A 21839-nucleotide genomic window follows, 5' to 3' on the forward strand; every position below is an offset into this window, starting at 1 on the left:
TAATGAACTATAAAAATGCACTGTACAAAAAATTATTTGCCATTATGATATTTGAAGCTGAACATTACAAAAGGATGGATGGAAATTGTACTTCATGTGGAAACAAACAGAGTTTGAACAGTAATGTAGATTTTGCATACTGCAAATGCAACCTTTTACAGTGTTTTAGTTAAAAACAGTTACAAAAATATCTACTGAAGGGCCACTGAATATAGAAAGCTGTACTTCTGCACACCTCTTACCATGTGCAATTTTCTTCAGACAGGGCAGCCTGTGGTGAGAGGTGTTAAGAAAACAAACCGTGGCCAGAACCTAATTTTCTGCTTGTAAAATAATAATGTGTAGCTCTCTGCATGCATGCGAAAGGGTGAATTTGAATCTGTATGTGAATGTGAGTCTCTTTGTGGAAAACAGCAGTTTGCTCTTAATGAGAGAGAAAAGGAAGAGAAAGATTCAGTGCCAGGATCTTGTATTGAAGCCAAAAGGGCTTTACCCTAATTCATTCAGCTACAGGAGTTGCTTTCTTTTTTACTACTTCCATCCATCATCCACACAGATAATAGATGCTCTTATTATCACTGTGAAATGTGCTATCTCGCTACAAGATTACCAGAGACAATGCCAAGAAACAATAAATACATCATAAATATCCAATTTGAGCTCCATTCTCAAGACAGTTTGCATATCGTTCGGCTGGCTTTTAGGTGCACCTCATCCCATCATTTCTGAACAGCACGCCAACTGATATGGCAACATTAACCATCTGGCAATAAATGAGCGAAGAATTCTCACCTAATTTATCAAGCAGCAGGGATGTTTTTCTCCCCATTGATCCACTTCTATTCTTTCTTCATTTGCCTTGGAGCTGTTTACAATGTTTTCTCTTTCACCTCTGAATGGTAATTTAGGAGAATTATTCTGGCAATTAATGTGTGTGAAAAACATCCTCAATTCTTTTGAATTCTTGTTAATATATATCCAAAAACCTCCCATCTCTTTGCATAAATGCTCAAGTTCAAGTTGATTGATTGTTCCATGAAAAAAGTTCATGGATAATGGATCCCACAAAAAATGTGAAGTGGGTGTGCTCTTCTTGTGTTTTTTCATGAGTGATTAAGAATTCTTTTTGTTTGTTTCCTCATTAGAATTCATTCACACTATTCTCTCTGACATTATAAACTAAAAATTCCATAACACAGCAGCAGTGAACACATTTGCATTACATGCAACTTGCAGCTTTTGTCTCTACTCAATATTTATCGCACTTTCCAATTCATTCGCAAATTAATTAAAATTTGATTTCCACTCAAACTGAATCGGCTCCAAACAGCACGATCTCCATCTCTGCGGAAACTTTATGCAGTGACATCAGAGAAAATATTGAAACAGTGTTCTGTGAAGAATCTGGGGACAGATAGTGAGGAGGAAGCTTATGGCAGGTTGCAGGAGACTTATTAGTTTGTGAAGCTCGTTGGAAGAGAAAAACATGTCAAAGTATTGCATGTGCAACAGAATGAATCTTTATTTAAAACAGACTTGTTGAGTTATTGAATTGAGAATGGCTTTAAAATTCCAATTGAGTTGTTGAATTTGAACTGAGGTAGCAAACAGAATGATTGTCATTTGAATTTAAGGAAGCAGAAGTAAAAGGAATTGAAATTGAAAGAGATTCATTTTAATGTAATTTTGACTAGAAAAGCACATTTTGCTTTGAATAATGGCGTTACTAAGCTTACAGACAGATCGATAGATAGAACAATAGAACTTCATTTCCCAGAATGCATCTTTCTGTCAATCCAATTCAACTTCCTGTGCGATGTGGCCAATTCCATTCAAATTCACACTCATGAATTAAAAGTGAGCCAGTCATTAAAATCTGAATTTTGTCCAACCCTGATTTGAAGACAAAAGAACAACATTAGATAGTAAGACTTACACAAATATTAGAACACTTAAATCTGATGCAGTGGGCAGTATTTTTTTTTCTTCCTCTCCTTTTTTCCCCCTCTATTGCTTCTGTTCTGAAGACAGAAACAGAAAGAGTGAAGGCAGAAAAAATAGAGTTTAAATAAAGATACCTTGTTGTTATTGCACAGAACTGCTTATTTTATTCACAACAATGGATTACAAAATTATTTCTATAAAAACATTCCTCTGATGCCTCTGTTTTTAATGAGGTCATAAATTGTAAGCCGCTCTGCTTTATGGTGATTATTATTTCAATTTTGTACGCCTGCATGCAGGTTTTCATTTTCTACTTGATAACGTTGAGTATAAAATAGAAGACTGCAAGTTGCAATGCTTGCGAAAACATTGGGCTTGGACCAGTAAACCGTACATTATAGAAACAATTCATTATAGGACAGCAGTGACTGATGGCATAATTAGTGACATGAAACTCACTGGATCTATAGCACTCCTATATAAGGTTGTAAAAAATGACGCCATGCTAAAGGCAATGAAAAGAGACATATGTTAGTGTAAAATAGCTATTTTGAGGAGAATACAGGGAGAAGAAAGGCTTTGATAAAGATTGTGTGGAATTGGTGTCAGAGGATTTAAGACATGATGCGAACAAGATATGATGATAGATCTCCAGAGATCAGGGCTTTGTTTTTTCTTCTTAAGCTTTGGTCAGCTATATCAAAAGAGTGGTGGTACTTCAATCAAAATCTATTTGTTCAATATTTATAGAAAATGTAGGTGTGTGTGTTTTTTTCCACACTGGATTTTTTTCAGCTCGCTCACCTTCCCACAATCCCATCTGCATTCCCTCTTATCTCAGCTGTGGAGTTCTAGCAATTTACTATTTTATACAATGTTTTATTTTAAAAAATGTATTTTGTCCTATGTGTGTGCGTGCGTGCGTGCGTGAGTGCGTGTGTGTGTGCGTGCGTGTGCGTGCGTGTGTGTGTGTGTGTGTGTGTGTGTGTGAGTGTGTGTGTGTGAGTGTGTGTGTGTGTGTGTGTGTGTGTGTGTGTGTGTGTGTGCGCGTGTGTGTGTGTGTGTGTGTGTGTGTGTGTGTGTGTGTGTGTGTGTGTGTGTGTGTGTGTGTGTGTGTGTGTGAGTGTCTGAATTCACATACAAATCAGGCATGCTGTGATGTGCAGAAAAACAGGTATTAAGTGATTCAGGAGAGCTGGGCTGGCAGAGCTGTGTGAAATGAGGAGTCAGTGATATTTTTTCCAGACATGTGGTTCAGGCTCTCAGAAGCTGCCATATGGCCACGATTACACTCATTTATGAAATGTCTCGCACTGGATGCTTTTAGACTGCTGCTGTGTCTCCTAAGTGTTTGTCCTCTGCACTCAATTAAACTATAGAGGGTTGTGTATCTGAGTTTGTGCAATATAGAAAGAGAGAGAGAGAGAGAGAGAGAGAGAGAGAGAGAGAGAGAGAGAGAGAGAGAGAGAGAGAAAACAGAAAGGCGTGTGGAGTTAAGAAAAAAAAGTACTATAATGTAAAAAGACAGCCAATCTCTGTTCTTACTCTGACAATATAAATTTGATCATTAACAGAGTGTAATGATATTTGCTGTATTTCTGTACAGTATTGCTGTAATGACTTCTAGGACATTATCTCAGTTGGACAACACAGTGGATCGATTGAACATCTATTTATTTGACTTAACCAAAATTAACCAAGGGAATTAAAAACGGGACAGTTTGATATCTGTATTAAAAGTCAGCAATTTCTAAATGAATGTTATTGAACTTAATGATTTGTTTATTTATTTTTTACCTCATAATTCTGTTAAAAAAATAAGTTATTAACTCGATCTTCAGTTAAAACAGCAGGTTTATCTCTGGTGACGTATACCAGACTTCTCCAAATATTAAGGGTACTAAATTTCCAAGACAAAGATGTGCTAAAAATGGAAGAAAAAAAATCCTTTGCGTTTTTCATATACAGATGACACCGTTGTAAAAACAATCCTACAAAACAAGAATCAGCATAAATGACTTAAAACACTGCGTTATGCATGCCAGGCCAGTAGTTGGCGATGTCACTTTGTAAAGGAAAACTATGCAACTGAACAGATAATATTTACATATAACAGATACATATATATGTAGACTTGTACTGTATATGCATGCGCATGAAGTCACCGTTTTCACAAATTTATGTTTTTATAGTTTACACAAAAACAATAACGGTATTGTTTTCAAAAGTCATGTAAATGAACAGCCAAAACGCATAGAAGGTTTTCCGTTTTTAGTTGAAAATGGTGTCTTGTCAACGGCCCCTCAGTCTGCTTAAACCAAGCCCCTTTCTTAAATTCAGGTGGAAACTCACATTCAGATTTATTTCCATACAACCAACAACCGTTAGGCTCCATAGGCTTCTTGAGGGATTGAACTTGCCGGCCTCGAAAAGTTATTAAAGACATTGTTAAAATAGGTCAAGTGACTACAGTGGCTCAATCTTAAGTTTATCAAACGACGAGAATACTTTTTGTGCGCAAAAACAAACAAAAATAACGACTTTATTTCAACTATTCATTTCCTTCTCTCTGGGCCTCGAGTCAGGTTACTAGTTTAACAGCGTATGATCTGTTGTTGTATGTCACACGCATCAACCACATGACCATCGTCGGCCAATAGTGAGCCTACGTGTGACGTAGCTCTAGGCAATTACACTAGTTTAACTGACTAGAGGCCCAAAGAGGAGGAAATGAATAGTTGAAATAAAGTCGTTATTTTTGTTTGTTTTTGTGCACAAAAAGTATTCTCGTCGTTTGATAAACTTAAGATTGAGCCACTGTAGTCACTTGGACTATTTTAACGATGTCTTTAATAACTTTTCGAGGCCGGCAAGTTTCAATCCCTCAAGAAGCCTATGGAGGAGTATGGAGGAATGATGCAGCTCTCAGATTTCATCAAAAATATCTTAATTCGTGTTCCGAAGATGAACGAAGGTCTTACGGGGTTGGAACAACATGAGGGTGAGTAAATACTGACATAATTTTCATTTTTGGGTGAACTATCCCTTTAAGTATACAGTAGTTGCACAAATGGTATCTGCACTTCGTCTCTGTGTATGTGAATAAATGCAAGTGCATGCGGGCATGAGCCTCTGCTTGTCATCACTTGCCCTCATGTCTGCCTCTTGTCCCCTGCTGTCTCCCTCTGTCAACGTTATCACACAGTCTTATCAGTGTGGCGGCACCATTTTTTGGAACAAATTCCGGCCCTCCTGCTCCTCCCCCATTCATGGTCCTCCCATTTACTTGCTTTTCCTATGAACTGAATTAGAATAAGCGATGTATGAGTTTCTCTTATACATTCTCAGTTGGCACCAGAAATTCACTGTTATTTAACTTCTGGCTGATAAGTAAAAAAAAAAAATTATGTTAGCGTTGATAACGGATAAATTGCCAATGGGTTTTGGTCTGCAAACTTTTTGGTATTTGATCTCTAACCCAGAATAAAACCATACTCCGGAGCAGGTTAGCCGTGTAGCGTAAATTACCATGGCGATGAAACCTGCTAAAAGCCGATCCGCCTTCTTGAGCCCGAAAAAAACAGAGTTTGCTCAAACTATTGTTAAACTTACCTGGGTAGCAACTGAAGCTGGCTTATAGGCCACTGAACTAAAATAAACAAGAATCATTTAAAACCAAATGTGCTAATCTGAATTAGCACGAGGTTATCTATAAAACTTACAATGAACCAAGAAAAGCTTAAAATCAAGTCCAAGGAAAATAATGAGAGCAGAAAAAAGACTGCAATCAAAAAACTTTACTGAACAAAAGAAAACTCATAGCAAAGAAAGGCTGCAAACATCACCTGTGGAATCAAAGGAATGCCAGGAAAAACATTTGTAATTAATTCAATGCAAATTAACACACTTCTACTAGAATAATACAACAACTTCAGGTAAGATTGAATAATCAGCTTTATTACCTTTCTGTTTTGTGAAATCTGTGGGTTTACACTACAGAGTATAAAAATATACCACAAAAATGACTGCTGCTGACGTCCCAAAGAGAGAGGTTTAAGGCTGGCAGAGGACCTGCAAAAAAAGATCTGACCAGTTGGATGAATTACTGACAGGTGTAAAATTGAGAGCCACAACCTTTGGAGAACAAACCAGATGACCATGATTTCCTGGAGGAAGACTAGAATTACTCAGGGGTTCGGTTGCCCCAGCTGTGCATGAGTTACAACTTAGCCTAGTTTTGATGTAAATGGACACAAAGATTACTTTGTTAGCGGCTCATCAACACATACCCGTCCTAAACATGGACGTGTATGTCCAATAAAATCAGTCATAATAAATAAATGTCATTTTTTATGTTGTTTTTTTGTATCAGTTTTTATTTATTGATCCTTATTGATTTTGGTTTCTTAACGTTATTTAACCTAATTATAAAAACAAATTATGTTATTCATGACTAAGTGGTATTGTGTTTAAAGGAAACTTATTTTTAGTTACATGAGGCAAAAGAAGTTAGAATGAAGGATAAACTTAAATTCACAGCATTTAAACACAACATTTGCTCACGTATTGGAAGGCTGCTATTGGAATTTTGAGGGTAGCCTAAACGTCATATTATGCGACTATGAATTACATTACGGAGAGCTTAAGACCTACGAGCTATTCTGCCTTAAGGACAAATGGTGCAACCGAATAAAGTGCAGAGGTAAAACTAGCTACTAGTTACTTAGCTTCTGTGGACTTACCCTGGACTAAATAGAGGCTTAAATTAAATTTTCCAGGAGGCAAGTAAATTATGAAAGTGAATTTCTGCAATTTCTGCAAGTGATGAATTATGCAAGTGAATTTATCATTATAATCTACAGTATGAAAAAAGGATACTTATTTCGAAATTGGCTAAAGATCACATTTTAAAGTGTTATTAAAGTCCCCCTGTGGTGAAAATCAAGTTTTTAATGTTGTTTATATGTCTATGTTGAGTTTTTAATATGCTTTAAGACAAACCATGTGCAAATTCACAAGTCAGCACTATTGCTGAGCATTTTCTCCTTAAAACTGCAGTGAACCAAAGACAGTTTCAAAAACATGGTTTGAAATCGGGTTCGTTTCTGACGTCACAAACGACCTTGTAACCAATTAGGTCAACGTGTGCATCTCTGAGCTGGTGTGAGTGCGTGGAGGCGGGGATAATTTGCATATTCATAGAACTGTTTATACTAAATGAGGCAATGAGGTAACATTCAAGTTATTTTAAGACATGAAGGCATTTTTCGCAAGGAAAAAACTTTTAAATATGTAATTTTGGTGATCAGAGATGAGTTTTAAGTGATACAATTAATGACTACAGGGGGACTTAAAATTATCAGTGTTTTGAAGGTTAACTTTTAAGTTCATTTGACAATAACAAAGGTAATCTAAATGTAAAATGGTGGAACTAAGCAAGCACAAATCAGTATCCAAAATACTATCAATCTTAGAAATGTAAGTTGACAACCTGATTCTTTTGCAACTTGCTATAATAGCGGTTTATCCCTCACACTGGTGCGTAATCCTCCGCTGTCATTCTTCTCTACTGCTTTGCTGTGCATCACTTTTCCTGCCTCTGTTTCCATGAGAACCGAGGACAAGGAGAGAGTGGAATTTTTTTGCTATGATAAATCTGAGATGACCCCAAGTGGTCCATATGCGTGTCCCACTTCAAACCAGCTGGGGGCAATCAATTCTGACATCAAAACTTAAAATGACACGTGATTAGAGACTAAATGTTTAATGCTGCTTCTTAATGACTTAGAACTGTTTTCTGTTTTCTTAGAACTGCGTTTCAACCTCACCAAAAATCTTTGGTGTTCAGACACAGGTTTTTTTTCTTTTTTAAATGTTCATAACTCATTTTTAAAAAGACTGATCAGCATTCATTGTGAGTGATGATGATGACGTATCTAGCCTAGAAACTCCAACGTCAGCAATAGCAGACTCACTTGAATGCTCCCACCAAAGATCCATCATTTACCCTGGAAGTGAGTGGCTCTCTTGGGCCTCATGCAGCACCCGAGCGCCTCTGTTGCGACGTCTGTGAGAATGCACACAGACAAAACATCCATATTTCAAAATTCATATCCGCATAATATTTTGTTACCAAGAATGATTGCACTGATCATTTGAATGCTAATAAAAGCAGTGTAATGGCAATGTAAATTATTTCTGTTGTTTTCCAGTATTTACTGTTTTTCTCAACAGTTTCTTGCTGTATAACATGTGTACAGTATGTTCCTGTAGATTTGGTTGTTTTCACAGTATTATTTTGTATTCTCTACAGTTCTGTACTGTGCACACAGTTGACAGTATGTTACTGTAGATTTACAATGCATTCTGGGAAATGATCAGTTACTGTAAATCTAAATAGAGCAGTGCAAATTGACCGCGCAAAACACCACACACAATTTTGCAGGTAAAATTGCCAGCCTACTAACATTAATTCTTACATAACATTTTCAGGACTGGGTGACCGTGCATTAAAACCCTTCATTTCTGTCAGTGGGGGGTGCTTGGGAGCGCATTTGAAAGAGTTTTTCTGTGATGCCAGTGGCAGTCCATTGTGCCTGTCTTCTCTGCCGACCTGGAACTTCGTCATCTGGTGAGTAATAAATCTTAATATTTTCATGACATTCATATGGATTCTAGCTAATAACTTCAATTAGTTGAATAGCTGGCCACGATTTCGATATTCAATGTAGGCCTATTTAATTTATTCTCAAGATATTACTTTAAGCTGTGTACATGATACTCTAGGTTTCGATGTAGTTTGGGACATGATACTGTCAATTTAACCCTTAATCGGTCATTGGGGTCCAGTTGACCCCGCTGGACTTTTCTTTCATTTTTAAAAAGTGTTACCTTCATCTCAGTTGCATGAGACTGTGACTTTTCCTAAATAATCTATCTAAAAAACGCACAAAAAATCTGGGCTTGATTTGGTTGTTCTAAAGGTATACATTTTTTTTTTTTTTTACCGTTTTAGGTCCTTAGGTCAGATTGACCCCACTTTGAAATTGAATCGGAAAATTAAAAAAAAAGCATCCTGTATAAATCTTAAATATTCTACATTTAAATCAAGGTCTGGTCCTAGAGCATAAACACAAAGTGGAACGAACTTTCTATCACACACACACACACACACACACACACACACACACACACACACACACACACACACACACACACACACACACACACACACACACACACACACACACACAAACACACACACACACACACTCAAACACACACTCAAACACACACTCAAACAAACAAACAAAAAAACACACACACACAGATGTGTGACTGCAACAGAGAGCATTTTTACAGTTTAGAGTTGTTTTTTCTGAGTGACACACACAAAACTAAAGACGCATAACTCCAAAACTATAGCAAGGATAGTCAAAAGGTAGGTATCGTTAGATGGAAAACTTTTCATATTTTTTGAAAATATAAAGTACATTACATTTAGACATTCTCATGCCAAGAAACGGTTGAGAAAAGACAAAATATATTTCAATATTTTTATTTTTAATATCTTTCCTATTTGACATGGAATAACTCAGGAAATAAGGTAGGAAAAACATCCTTTTTTGGTGAAGTCTACATGTCAGCTGCATCTGGATCAAATTTTGTCATGTTTGCACAAAGTAATCAAAAGGTACAGCATTTGGAACCAAGATAGCATTTTTGTTCAGAATTAATTTTAATTTTAATTTTAATTGATAGTGACAGTATATATTGTGTATAATTCACGCAATTATACACAATGCAGAGTTTTCAGCTTCAGAATCATGAATATTTTTATTTTGGTGTCATTATTGTCCTGTGCATTGGGTTTCCAGCACCAAGTCCAAGCCAATTAATTTACACACATATTGTAATATCAAATTTAGCATTTTAATTAACCGTACATTTTTTGTTAACCTTTTATCATGTCTTAGAGTATGGCAATAATATTGTATCGTGAGATCAGTATCATGATATGTATAGAATCGTGATATGAGGGTATTGTTACATGTTTGTCAACATCTAAGCTTTTATAAAGCAAATTAATGAGTGAATTGCCTGAAACAGGCACATCTGTTGGGCATGATTGAAGTTAAAAACACAATGGCAGACAGAAATTTTATATTTAGTAAATCTTACCTACTGTTAGGTTTTTCTGCAGTTGGTGTACATTGTAAAAAAAAAAAAAAAAAAAACTCTGCCACACAACATGCAAGCAGTATATCCACCTTATTTTTTGACGTGGAATTAAGCTATTTTCTGCAAATGTGTGAGACTTCCGGGATTAGCCAATATAGGGAAATAACAGGAAGAATAACAAAGTGCTGTAAATGGTAAAACTATTTGCACTAGTGTGTTTACAATTATGACAAATACAATACACTAAAATAACAGGGTAAGAAATACCAGTTTGCAATATCAAGCAGCATAACAAGCTTTTTTGTACAGCTAGAAATAATTGGAAGCGGATGACACCGGAAGCCAGACACAATCCATTTACAATTGGCCGTGCCCACTCTTACTTGAAAAATAAGGTGGATACCATGATAGGCTTACAATTTTCAGTTACTGCGGGGCCCCATGCACAATCATTTAAAGGTGTTGATTATATGAGTTAGGTTTTTTTGATGAATAATTGTATGTTTTGCCACAATGATTGATTTGTGCTTATCATTACTTGCAGGATTATCAGAAGTGCTGTCGCTCTTCTTCCACTTGACACCATCAGTATCCTCCTCACCTGGCCTTCATACTCAGCTGTCTTACTTTACATTTACATTTATTCATTTAGCTGACGCTTTTATCCAAAGCGACTTACAATTGCTATATTTCAGAGGTCACACGCCTCTAGAGCAACTAGGGGTTAAGTGTCTTGCTCAGGGACACATTGGTGTCTCACAGTGGATTCGAACCCAGGTCTCTCACACCAAAGGCATGTGTCTTATCCACTGCGCCATCACCACCCCGTTCACCATCACTTTCTATGTTCTACTGTTTTGCAAGTTTGTATTTTACCTGTTCAGGATACTTTTTGATACATGAATTGTTCACAGATTTTAATAATTAATAATAAATTGTTCAGTAGTCTTGTTTTAAAACAGATTTTAATTGTTGTATTATATGCCATTATTACTATTATTATTACTAATGTATTGTTTAAAAATACACTGTAAACTTTTTTTGTAAAGTTAAAGCTTCAATTGTTCTTTTTTCTATTTCCCATCAACAGTTGAAATAACAGGTTTAATAGGTTAACAATAATAGGTTTCTTACATATTCTACAGGTTATACAGTAGCACTATAAAATAAATAAAAATAATACTATACAGTATTATTAATAATCAATGGTGTAATACTGTATTTCAACATTGTAAAAAAATCAGTAAAATGCTGTATTTAATTGTACAGTATGTTAAACACTACTGTTGTTAGTGTTACAGTTATTTTACTGTTGAATGAAATACAGCAACTACTGGATAATTGTTGCCAGAAAGTTACTGTTAAATTTGACAGAAATTGTTTTTTACGTTTATATTGAAAGCTTTTACTAGCAAATTGATTACTTAATGTGAGATTTTTTTTGACACATCAATTCATGGCATCTTCTTCAAGCAACTTAATAAGGTTTATGTGCCTTGCTTAAGCGCACAGTGATGATAGTCTCAGCCTCAGTCTGATCTAAAGAACCCTTTTCCAGTTCTTTATTAGTATCTATGGTTCTATTGATATCTATTTTTAAGAGTGTATGTCTCCATAAAGGCCTTATAAAAGAGATTTCTCCATTACCGATTTCACAGTTCCCTCTCAACATTTAATTTTTCATTAATACATTTGACCAAACAATAAAGCTTAAATATAAAGCTCTATAAGTTAAAGAATTATAAATGATAAAAAATATTGTTACAATAAGGTTTCATTTAACTACATGAACAATGAACAACACTTCTAAAAAAATTAGTAATACAGTAGGCCCTAATTGCAGCATTTTATACATTTTCAAAAACTGAAATTGTATTTGTTAACATTTGTTGTACCGTAAGCTAGCATGAACAACCCTTTTTTTTACTGACATTAAGATTACTGTAATAAATGCTTTAAAATATATATACATGTTAGCTAATGCATTAACTAATGAGAACAAATTAGACTTCATTGTAAAGTGTTACCAAACTATGAAATGTTTCTTGATGGAGACTCCTTCCTCAGTGTCCGATAACGACAAAGAATAATTCTAGACTAAATAAATAAATAAATAACAGCAAACCCATTCGTTATTTCTTTTGCGCTCTTCTTCAACACACTACGGTAAAAGGTGGACTTTTGTTGTCTGCGAGCTGGAGACAGACAGCTGAGAGTGAAACAGCCGTGTGTGTGTGTGCGTGTGTGTTTAGAGCTTGAGATTCACACGCGCTGCACAGTGTCTCGTCCTGAAACCCTAGACGATAACCAAGAAGAGTCACTTGGAATACTGTCCGCAGGTCTAATGTCCGAACACATTTCTTTTCTAAGAAAACTTGCGTGCATATTTTTTTCCTTCTGTTTCGGCACAAGCAGAAACATCGCATTTTCACATTTTAAAAGCAGCTGTCCTCTCGGAAGGGGCCGCACCTTCAGCTGAACATCATCCAGGTAGGTTTACGAAAGTTCATGTGCTGTAGATCTTTGCTTCAGTCACACTAAAAAAAAATGCTAGTGAAAGAAAGTGGTACCAATTAAGAATTGTGTTGTTTTAATTTGCTATTTTTTTTTGTCAGCAAATGTCCACCACTACATGTTTACTCCTTTAATCAACTTTTTGTGCAACAACAGCATCCCTTTTTTTTAATGCTGCGTTTGTTTCATGTGAGTGTGTTTGAAATGAAGCATATAGTTTAGTTGAGAAGTGCATCTTCAGACCCAGGATAGCTAATTAACCTGTACAGGTCCATTCAACTGCTCACATGACTCTTGCTTTTTATGTGATTATGCCCAGCAGGTCTTTAAATTACAATTCTGTGTTTGTGTTATGCCCTGCCTTTGTTGTTATTGCTAGTTTTTTATATATTGCTAGTTTTTTTTATTGTATGGCTCTAGAATACTTAATTCTGATTGGTCAATCGCGGCAATGAGCAGTCAAAATATGTAATCTATATTTTATATGCCCTATCACCAAGGAACCTATCACCCACTGTTTATACTTAATCTGTACAAAAAAGTCTTTCATACCAGTATCAATTAATATTTTTAATTGTAAGATTATATATATGTTAAATAATAACTGGTAATTATCTTCTGTACTCATTTGTATGTGTTGTATTTTGCAAATTTAAGTAGGCTATAACTTACAAACTAACCGGATATTTCACCTTTACCTACGACAACCCACTAGCATTGTGACTTTCATGTCACAATGTCACTCCGCAGTCTCTTTTTTCAATATAACAATAGTTAGAATAGTTAACTTATGCAAAAAACAGTTTCTACGACAATGTGCTAAAATAAAAATGGCCTCAGAGGACATTATTGATATTTTTTCTATAAATGCTGCGCATAAAACTTTTGAGAGATAAATTAGCTTAGAAGTCCAGATGAAAAAAAAACAAGGCATCATCTTGGCTGGGAAAACAACAAACCAATTTGAGAAGAGCTATAAGAGAGGAAACCTAAAATATTCTGGCTAACTAATCCATTTGAGAAGTAACTTCAAATAAAGATTAATAATATATAAATTGCAATATTGTTGCAGTGCTGGTGTTCATGACTGATTGTTTTCTACGTAGTAACGGGCCATTTTTCTTGACTGGCCATTAACAGGCATTTTCTAGGGTCATCATCAGGAAGCCCTGCTCGACTCACTCGATCAGCATCCAAATTCACTCACTTCTTTTTGTTCAGTCCTTGCTGACACAGTGCACTTAACTACCACATTCTATGTAGGGATTAGTGGACGGATGTTTTCGGACACGGCTTATATCTCTAAATCTAGTGATTTATATTTTGGGTTTTATAGGCGTGTGCGGCGATTGGCTCAGCTGACTCATCTGGTGCCTAAAAAGCAGTCTAGGAAGACAGAACAGTAGATTTTGAGATGCAACTAGAGGCAAAAAAGAGCTCTGTTCCTGGATATGTTCCCATTTACTGTCCTTATTGTCCATATTTTCACACGAATGTCTAAGTATGGAAAATAATTGCCTTGCACCTTGTCTTCTGGGCAATTAATTAAATTGAAACAGTGTATTTTGAATGTGCTGCATGCTGATAAAGGACAGCATTTAATCTGAGCCTTATCTCTCTGAGCATAACCCGCTTCACTAAAGCTCATAATAAATTAGTCTGCAAATCCTCCTTGGCTGTATAACATAGAAAGTAAAAAAAAAAAATCATCTTATCCATCAACGTGATAGCTTATTACCATGACGGTGTTTAAACTGCTTTCGAGCACAATAAAGATTACGGTGGATACACACTTATTAACCTGTAACCCCTTTAAACTAAACACGACTATGCTGATTTAATGCTTGGTAGTGATTGAATGAAGCCCATTTCTTAAATGTCAGTCTTGTCACTTGAGTCAACTGAAGAGGTTACACTTCTTTTGGATTTTTGTTTGCAGTGTTTTTGATGTAACATTTTTGCTACAGAAGCATTAATAGACTATAATCGTGTTTAGAAAAGACATTAGTAAGTAGGCAAACCATGTTTGCATGAGACAGCAAGTATTGGAATTAGCCTGGCAAAACATAAAATGTCAACCGTTTGTCTTCCATCCTTTTCTCTATGCTTTCTTAATTTTAGTCTCATTCACATCTAAAAAGCTGTAACGTTGAATTTGACCACTGAGGGGGTGGATGTTTCCCTAAGTGAGTCTAGGCTCTTGTCCTGCTGACCTTGGGTTTCTCCAGTATAATCCAACTCATGTAATTAAATGCAATATGATTAGTGGGCAGAACGGACACTGTTGCTGTGGAGGTGCGTAGTACACAATGTTTATGTGGAAGAATTTAATACTTTCGTGTGGGTTTGCTTCTTTGGTATTGGGAGTGTGCTTGCATATGTGTGGTATATATAATTGGGACACAAATTTAAGGATTTCAATGAATTCGTTCACCATGAACAAAGGCATCAATACACATGCCATGACTGGAGAGACCGGTGCCATTCAAGAGAGCATGCTATATAACCTGACCAATAGCTGCTAAAAAAAAACAGAACAAGATTCCAGTCAAGAGAGATGAATAGCCTTATAAGTACTGGCAGTCCATTTCCAGTGGCTTTGTAATGGGGTCTATTACAATGCTCTTTACATACTATTAAACCTTTATGTGGGCTTTTTGTGGAGTGGATAGTCACCTGAGTCATAGATGTTATCCAAACAGCTGTCCTGGTGTGTGTGTGCGTGCACTTCTGCATTTTGTCTGAAGGTTGCTGCTGACAGCGGAGCAGTGTGGGAGTCGGCTGGTTTTGGTCGGCTGGCTCGCAGTCAGAAAGAGAGAGAGAGAGAGAGAGAGAGAGAGAGAGAGATGAACACTCTGTAATTAGCACCCGCGGCTGCATGCTGCATTCCACCTCTGTAAATTACAGAGTGGCCTGCCTGCACTGCCAGACCCAGCAAACCTGCCTGTGTGAGTCTATCCAGACCCCCTCTTCCCCTCCCTCGGCCTCACGCACATGCAAAACTACAGCTATACCTGCTAGCAGCAGACTTTGCTTTCTCTTCCAGTTCACTTCCACTGTGTTTGTTTCTGCGCTGCAGTAATTGGCGGTGGTGAAGGCTCCCGTCTCTCCGGGGCTCGGCCTGCATTGATTTGTTTGGATTTCTTTTCCCCTCCCCAGAGCTTTGGCGTACATATGCGCCACAGACTCCCTACACTGCTGTCTATCATGTCTGAGCGGCATATTTAAAGAGTTTGGTGTTGTTTATCGAAGTGCACGTACACTGAAATGCACGGCATTTCCATAACATAAGGGATTTCAACAGTATGTTTTTTTAAATTAAGAATTTAAGCATTTGGGTTTTGAAAAGATGCTTTGTTTTGAGGGTTTAACAGGGTTAAAGGTGTCAAAATATGCCTTGAGACTGCAAAGGGGTCTTTGTTCAGAGCTTATGAGTGGGTTTCAACAGGGCTGTAACCACCATAGAAATTGAGGGGGGCTAGTCCCTCCATGTATAATCATACATGGCTAAAATGTACCTACCAATATGCTGCATTCCATTACACACTGCTGTGTTTGTTATTATAATCATAGATACACATAGTGCCTTATTAGCAGCAACTTTTTCTATGGGCCACTATACGTAACCTATCCACCATATTGGAAAGATCAAAGCTAGTTCGTGAGCACTTCAGACAAAGTTAACACATGTACAAATATTTGTATCTTCAGCAGATGATTTTAAAGCGGCACTATGCAGGATTTCCATTTTTGTCAAACAGCGACCCCTAGAGTCGCTGTAGAGTACTTGTATTTAACGTTACTGTCGTAAATACAACTCACGCAGAGCGTGACAGTCAATGATCTGCACTCACAGCCTTTGCACTTTATAATAATAAAGTAGCCTACCGCGTTAGGCTAACCTGAGCCTAAATGCCAGATGACATCAATAAAGTTACATCATGTACGTCGCATTATTTCATAACAATGCCCGTTATTATGATGTTGTTAGACATGATTATTGCAATTTTTCATAATAGTTTGCAAATTGCGCTCATTTACACTATTTACAACGTGTAGGCTTATTTATGTCCGGATAATTATGTGAGATATTGACAACTGTTCTCATGATAATCGCAGGAATCAACTTTAACAGTGAAAGCCGGGTCCGCCGGCCCAAAGTTGCAAGTGCGTTTTTTCCACTCACAGGCACCAGAGGGGGGCGAGACGACCACCATTCAACCCGAAAAGAGTCATATAACCATTCCAATAACTCTGAAGCTGTTCAGTTAAGCTAAAAAAAACTGCATAGTGCTGCTTTAATAGGATTTCGTTTATCATCAATGTCAGATGATTCTGCAAGTGCTTAATATATTGGTTAAAGCTCTTAAATAAATATTAATACATTTAATAATAAATAAAATAACCTTACAGACAAATTGCTATATATATATATATATATATATATATATATATAAACTTTTTTTTTTTTTTTTTTTTTTTTTACAATAAAAATTGGAAATGACCAATGGTAGTATTCAGTGATGCAAACTACTACTTTTTTGACAAATTTCGGTATTTCATGTAATTCATAATTTAATTAATTCAACATAAATACATTTTTCTACTATTAGGCATTCAGTTAAGAGCGAATTTGTTCATTGGTGTTTGTGAGAACAAATGTGAGGCTAAGAGCTGTGTTTGTTTGTGTGTGTGTGTGTGTGCGTTACGATCATTTAGTCTGTGCTGATGGATGGGACCGAGTAAATGGCTGTGACCCTGACAGAGGACCCAGCTGAGGGACCAAATGAGCTGTGTGTGTGCGTGCGTGCGTGCGTGCGTGCGTGCGTTGCGTGCGTGCGTGCGTGCGTGCGCGTGTGTGCGTGTGTGCGTGCGCGTGTGTGTGTGTGTGTGTGTGTGTGAGAGAGAGAAAGTGGAGGTTTGTGATTTTGTGCCTAAGTACAGCACACCATATAGGACAAGTGGCCTCTCTTCCCCTCTCCTTCTGTCTTGTGCCATGCTGATTTGATCTTGATGGATTGATAATACTTTACACCAAATTTCACCATTCAACCAAAACACAGACAGTGTATGGTATGTCCATCTGTACAATATATATGTAGTGGTTGTCTATACGTCCAGCTGAATATAGTGTTTCTATATTGTATGTCTGTATATCCAGGTTGAATATTGTGCTTCGATAGGCCTAAACTGTATGTTCCAGCTGAATATAGTGCTTCAATAAAGCTTTCATAATGTTATTTCTCAACGGTCTCATCAGCTGACTCTGCTGTAAGAGGATTTGCCGAACAGCAGTTTCCTGTTTATGTCAGTGCTTCCTGTGTTGAAAGTTATCTTATCACTGGGTGAGTTAATGTAAAGGACCAGCTAATTATAAACAGTGATGCTTGAAAATGTCATCAACAAATTATAATGCACTGGGCAGGGTACAGATATGACTTCTTATGGCATTTTCTTATAAAACTTTGCCTTCATTCATGGCCGTTTCAAGCTCATCACCGTGATACTATTGTGTGTTCCGAGTAGGGTTGCAAAATTCTGGGAAATTTCAAAGATGGAAACTTTCCATGGGAATTTGAGGGAATTAACAGGAATTTATGGGAATAAAGTGGGAATTTTCAAAGTTGAGGGTTGGCTCTTCATATGAAACTTAAATATAGTTGAGGAAAGTATATTTTAGCATAATCTTGACTAAAACAAACAGATGCCATTCAAATACACTTGAATATCCATGCCATTCCTCAATCACATGCACATAGAACACTGTTTACTGCACGGCTATTGAGACCACACCCCCTACTGGCACTGTGCATGCCTCCATCACATGTACAGAAGCCCAAAGCACAAGACTTGTGAAGGCACACATTTAAACCTGTGGACTAAACAAAGTGTAGTAAGTTTTGATGATATTATGGGGAAATATATTTATTAAATGTTTAAATTGCAAATACCACATACAAATGTATTCACATATGGCACATAAGGCAGATGCTAGCTACCTCATGTGGCTGTTTTTCTCTGCCTCCTGCAATATGTTTTCAAGATCATTCCAGTTGTTTAGCTAGCCTTACTATTTATCTGTTCATGCCATTGCATTAGTATTCTTACTAGGGTTGGGCCGATGGACGATATCATCGTCCATCGTGATGGCTGACAGTCATCACCCCCACCACCCCCCACCCCCCCATGGAAACGTCATGACGCGTCATGCTTGGCACGTGATTCACCACAGCCAAAATAGCGCTGTATGACAGATTTAGCGCTTTTATTTCTAAATATTAACAAACTTGCTTACCATGTCATAAACTATCTTCTATTCCGATTCTCAAATATGTGTAAGTGAGTTTGTTTTGTAGTTTAAAAAACCTTTATAAGTTATCTTGATCTGTAACGTGAGATGGGCGCCCTGTTTGGGCCGCAGTTCAGAGATTCCTGTCTGTTGGATTTAAATTATTACAGCGCGTGAATTCATAAATTTCAAATTTCATTCCAAAATTCCCCAGCTTAACTTCCCATGGAAATTTACCGGAAATGTTCCGCCCCTTTGCAACCCTAGTTCTGAGTGGTAACCAGTACTGGTACTTCTGTATTTGAATCTGTAGCGTACGTGGCCTCACTTTTTCCTGCACACCGGTACTTCTCACATGTTTTTGCCTTAGCAAGGACTACTAATTATAATTTAAAGCATACTAAAAGCATACAATGAATAAAGTGTGCTGATCTTCCAGTAATGTTTTACCACTGCTGCACCAGTCCATGACCCATGCTTTTAAACCCGTGCTGGAGCTGACATTGAGAGGAGAAGGCTCTACATTATAAGTTCTGCTCTTCTGCCAGGCCTGCCGATGAGAAGGCCCCCTGAGAGCCTCACAGCAGTTAGGAGACATCAGACAACATCCATAATTTATGACAGAGATAGAGATGCGGCTTGCGGCTTGTTTTTGTGACTAAGTTGTGCCCTCGTGCACTCCCTTTGTAACAAATGAATAGTGAACGCATTTCCTCCTGCTGTCTTTCCCTCTGTATCTTTCTCTCTTTCCCCTAATGCTCAGCTGTTATGCTGCATCTCATAAATCAACTGGGAAGTTATGAGACCAGAATTTGACATAAGGCCCTCTTTTCTTCAAAGTTTTTTAACTTTAAAGTAATAATGGGTCATGGTAGAACTCAATCACAGGTTGGGGAATTTTTTACAGTTTTGTCGCTTGTTTTATTTAATCTTTTTTTTTTTCTTGATCTCTTTTTTTGTCATGAGTCTGGTTCTCCATCTTGTAGCTAAACATAATCTTTTGTTGTTGCCAGAGTGCAATTCCCTCCTATTTTCTGTTAAGCTACTTTGACACAACACGTATTGTGAAAAGTGCTGTACAAATAGAAGCAGGCTTGACAATAAACTGTCAGAGTTTACTTATAAAAGTCTACTGTTGAATTTAATTTGAGCACAGTACTTTTTAGCCATTTCAGTCACCTTGGTGTATGTATAATTATTTTAATTTTACATATGATTATTTTTAAATATATATTTTTCAATCTTTACATTATGATTCTTTAGATTCTACCAGTTAGCCCATATTGCTAATTTGATTCAAAATGTTTAATGTAAATTGAGCAATGTAAATTACTGAATGTAAAGACATTCTTTCACATTGCTGGCTTATTAAAATTACTAAATAAACAGATTTAGTTTTCTCGTTTATATGCACAAATATAAAAATTCAATGTAATTAATTGAAATATTTCAGGGCAGCGTTGAATCAGAGTTTTGAATTTATTCATTTGAAAATACCATTTTAAAATATATGCCATTTTCTACCTAATTTTAAATCCAAGACACTCGTATCTGCAAGTCACAAGGCAAGATTTTTAGGAAACCTGATGACCAAAAAATTAGCCCTTAATTTTATACAAATTTTACCAATTTGTACGTGACAGCTGCAGGTTCCGATAAGGCTAGAGCTGAGGTGTTGTTATCAACTGCTGTGAAGTAGATGCATTTGAAGCCTGCGTTACAAAGCTAAATGATGAGCATGTAAATGTCTCAGAAACCATCTCTTCTTCTCTTTCTCTCATGCATCTTTCCCTCGTTCTCCGACACACTGATTTATAACAAATTGTACGTTTTTCTGTACAAGGCGTGCCTGTCAGAGAGAGAGTCTTCAAAGCCAGAAGCTTCAGAATGCTGACGTGAACAATCTCCCAAGCTCTGACATCCTCCCTCAGCCCCTGTTTCTGTATCTCTCGATCTGTCTGTGTCTCTTTTCTGCTTCCTTCATCTTCTCCATCTCTTTCTCTGTTCACCCTCAGTCATGCAAGGCAGTCAGGGCACATCTGTGGGAGACAGAGAGCGAATAAGAACGACAGACACAAACACTGTTTGAGTAAGAGAGAGATTCTTGGAAACCATGACTAATTTGTTGCCAAACTTATCAGAGCTACCTGAAAAAGAAAACAGGGGAACACTTTAGTTTAGTTTAAGGTCCCATTCACACTATTAACTAGTTGCTAATTAGCATGCAAATTACTAGGATATTGGCTGTTTATTAGCACTTGTAATGCACATATTGATGCCTTATTCTGCATGACCATATTCTACCCAGTTCCTAAACTTAACAACTACCTCACTAACTATTAATAAGCAGTAATTAGTTTACTGGGGCAAAATTCATAGTTTATAGTTAGTTAATATTGAGAATTGGACCCTAATCTAAAGTGTGACCGAAAACAGATTAGGAGAACATTCAGCAACCATTACTTACATGCATTAAACTACAAGCATACCAATGCTAGGTTTTTTTCTTGGTTTTGTTTTTGTTTTTTTGGTTATCATTAATACCATGGAGTAGTAATGCACTAAAAAGTAAATTACTGCCCAAAATTATTAATTTTACTTTATTTATAATTGTATTATTTTAAATGTTTCTATACTTTTATGATGTTTAGAATTACTAAACAAATTCTAGATATTATAATATTTTTTCAGCAATTATGCTTGTTCTTCCTTCAAGTGGCATTATTGGGTAAAATATTGCATAATAGATTAAACAGAATTTTGGCTAGAATAAGCAATTTTTTGCCTATAAAGGTTACCAAGGTATACCTATCTTATTCCATTACAGTTTTGCGGTTTTGACAGTACTTTTTTTATAATGGAATAGAGGCACTAAAAACCCAATTATGTACTATTGTCTTTTAAATGTTTT

General features: G+C 36.7%; 1 protein-coding gene across 1 annotated transcript in view; it reads left to right on the top strand.

The window, feature by feature from the left end:
* Window positions 1-12300: 12300 nt before the first annotated feature.
* Window positions 12301-21839, top strand: part of dok4 (docking protein 4) — a 48080-nt gene continuing 38541 nt past the window's right edge. Inside the window, exon 1 of the mRNA XM_077228433.1 lies at window positions 12301-12615. The gene's annotated coding sequence lies outside the window, so the exon portion shown is untranslated. The remainder of the gene's footprint in view (window positions 12616-21839) is intronic.

This window comes from Siphateles boraxobius, unplaced genomic scaffold, assembly GCF_051911475.1.
Source record: "Siphateles boraxobius isolate OS27281-9 unplaced genomic scaffold, OSU_SipBor_1 130, whole genome shotgun sequence".
Taxonomy (NCBI): Eukaryota; Metazoa; Chordata; class Actinopteri; order Cypriniformes; family Leuciscidae; genus Siphateles; species Siphateles boraxobius.